We start from the raw sequence: 3,405 nt of genomic DNA, 5'->3' as shown, positions 1-3,405 counted from the left end.
TTGCAAATACTGAACTGCCCTTGCAACCCAAGAATAAATCACACTTGATCATGGTGAATAATTTTTTTAATGTATTGTTGGATTTCTTTGCCAGTATTTTACTGAGAATTTTTTCATCCATATTGATCAGGGATATTAGCCTGTAGTTCTTTTTTTTAGTGGAGTCTTCATCTGGTTTTTGTATTAGGGTAATGCTGTCCTCTTGGGATGAGTTTGGATGTTTTCCTTCCTTGTCTGTTTTTTGTAATGGTTTGAGAAGAATAGCTTTAGAATCTTGTGTAAATGTTCAGTTGAGGGACGCCTGGGTGGCTCAGTTGGTTAAGCATCCAACTCTTGATTTCAGCTCAGGTCATGATCTCAAGATTCATGATATTGAGTCCCATGTTGGGCTCTGTAGCACAGAGCCTGCTTGGGATTCTCTCTCTCCCTCTTTCTCTATCACTCCCCTGCTAGCTTGCTCACACTCTCTCAAAATAAATAAATAAATGTTTATATATATATATACATATATATATATTTGTTTTATATATATATAAATAAAATATATTTGTGTGTATATATATATGTGTGTATATATATATATATGTGTGTGTGTGTATACATATATATATATATACACACACACATATATATATATATATATATATATATGGTTGAAATTGCCACTAAAACCATCTGGTCCTGGAATTTTGTTTGTTGGGAATTTATTAATAATTGATTTGATTTCTTTGCTGGTTATCAGTCTGTTCAAGTGTTCTATTTCTTCCTGTTTCAGTTTTGGTATTTTATATATTTCTAGGAATTTGTCCATTTCTTCCAGGTTGCCCCATTTGTTGGCATATAGTGTTTCATAATATTCTCTTATAATTGGTTGTATTTCTATGATGTTGGTTGCTATTTCTCCTCTTTCATTTATGTTTATTTATTTGGGTTCCTTCTCATTTTGATGAATGTAGCTAGAGGTTTACCAACTGTATTAATTTTTTCAAGGAACCAAATCCTGGTTTCATTGATCTCTTGTATTGTTTGTTTGTTTTTTGTCTTTAGTTTCTATATCATTTGTTTCAGATCTAATTTTTATTATTTATTTTTTTCTGCTGCCTCTAGCCTTCATTCGTTGTTCTTTTTCTAGCTCCTTTAGGTGTAAGATTAGGTTTTATTTGAGATTTTTCTTGCTTCCATTTTTTTCTTTAGTTTTTCTAAGCAAGTCAATCTGGGAAATACAAATACCATTTTATTTCACTCATATGTAGAATTTAAAAAACAAAACAGATGAACTTATAGGAAGGGGGTGGGGAAGAAGAGAGAGGGAAACAAACCACAAGATAGAAAACAAACAGAATTGTTGGAGGGAGTTGGATGGGGGATGGGCTAGATCTGTGATGGGTATCAAGGAAGGCACTTGTGATAAACTTGGGGTGATGTATATAAGAGATGGATCACTTAATTCTACTCCTTTTTTCACATTTTTTAAAATTTACTTTTTTTTTCAATATATGAAATTTATTGTCAAATTGGTTTCCATACAACACCCAGTGCTCATCCCAAAAGGTGCCCTCCTCAATATCCATCACCCACCCCCCCCTTCCTCCCACCCCCCATCAACCCTCAGTTTGTTCTCAGTTTTTAACAGTCTCTTGTGCTTTGGCTCTCTCCCACTCTAACCTCTTTTTTTTTTCCTTCCCCTCCCCCATGGGTTTCTATTAAGTTTCTCAGGATCCACATAAGAGTGAAAACATATGGTATCTGTCTTTCTCTGTATGGCTTATTTCACTTAGCATCACACTCTCCAGTTCCATCCATGTTGCTACAAAGGGCCATATTTCGTTCTTTCTCATTACCATGTAGTACTCGATTGTGTATATAAACCACAATTTCCTTATCCATTCATCAGTTGATGGACATTAAGGCTCTTTCCATAATTTGGCTATTGTTGAGAGTGCCGCTATAAACATTGGGGTACAAGTGCCCCTATGCATCAGTACTCCTGTATCCCTTGGGTAAATTCCCAGCAGTGTTATTGCTGGGTCATAGGGTAGGTCTATTTTTAATTTTCTGAGGAACCTCCACACTGCTTTCCAGAGTGGCTGTACCAATTTGCATTCCCACCAACAGTGCAAAAGGGTCCCGTTTCTCCACATCTTCTCCAGCATCTATAGTCTCCTGATTTGTTCATTTTGGCCACTCTGACTGGCATAAGCTGGTATCTGAGTGTGGTTTTGATTTGTATTTCCCTGATAAGGAGCGACGTTGAGCATCTTTTCATGTGCCTGTTGGCCATCCGGATGTCTTCGTTAGAGAAGTGTCTATTCATGTTTTCTGCCCATTTCTTCACTGGGTTATTTGTTTTTTGGGTGTGGAGTCTGGTGAGCTCTTTATAGATTTTGGAGACTAGCCCTTTGTCCAATATGTCATTTGCGAATATCTTCTCCCATTCCGTTGGTTGCCTTTTCGTTTTGTTGGTTGTTTCCTTTGCAGTGCAGAAGCTTTTTATCTTCAAAAGGTCCCAGTAATTCATTTTTGCTTTTAATTCCCTTGCCTTTGGGGATGTGTCAAGTAAGAGATTACTACAGCTGAGGTCAGAGAGGTCTTTTCCTGCTTTCTCCTCTAGGGTTTTGATGGTTTCCTGCCTCACATTCAGGTCCTTTATCCATTTTGAGTTTCTTTTTGTGAATGGTGTGAGAAAGTGGTCTAGTTTCAACCTTCTGCATGTTGCTGGCCAGTTCTCCCAGCACCATTTGTTAAAGAGACTGTCTTTTTTCTGTTGGATGTTCTTTCCTGCTTTGTCAAAGATGAGTTGGGCCATACGTTTGTGGGTCTAGGTCTGGGGTTTCTATTCTATTCCATTGGTCTATGTGTCTGTTTTTGTGCCAATACCATGCTGTCTTGATGATTACAGCTTTGTAGTAGAGGATAAAGTCTGGATTATGATGCCTCCTGCTTTGGTCTTCTTCAAAATTACTTGGCTATTCAGGGCCTTTTGTGGTTCCATATGAATTTTAGAATTGCTTGTTCTAGTTTCGAGAAGAATGCTGGTGCAATTTTGATTGGGATTGCATTGAATGTGTAGATAGCTTTGGATAGTATTGACATTTTGAAAATATTTATTCTTCCAATCCATGAGCAAGGAATGTCTTTCCATTTCTTTATATCTTCTTCAATTACCTTCATAAGCTTTCTATAGTTTTCAGCATACAGATCTTTTACATCTTTGGTTAGATTTATTCCTAGGTATTTTATGCTTCTTGGTGCAATTGTGAATGGGATCATTTTCTTTATTTGTCTTTCTGTTGCTTCATTGTTAGTGTATAAGAATGCAACTGATTTCTGCACATTGATTTTGTATCCTGCAACTTTACTGAATTCATGTATCAGTTCTAGCAGACTTTTGGTGGAGTCTATCGG

Source organism: Panthera uncia, chromosome X (genome assembly GCF_023721935.1).
Source record: "Panthera uncia isolate 11264 chromosome X, Puncia_PCG_1.0, whole genome shotgun sequence".
Classification (NCBI taxonomy): Eukaryota; Metazoa; Chordata; class Mammalia; order Carnivora; family Felidae; genus Panthera; species Panthera uncia.
This window is presented reverse-complemented; position numbering follows the sequence as displayed.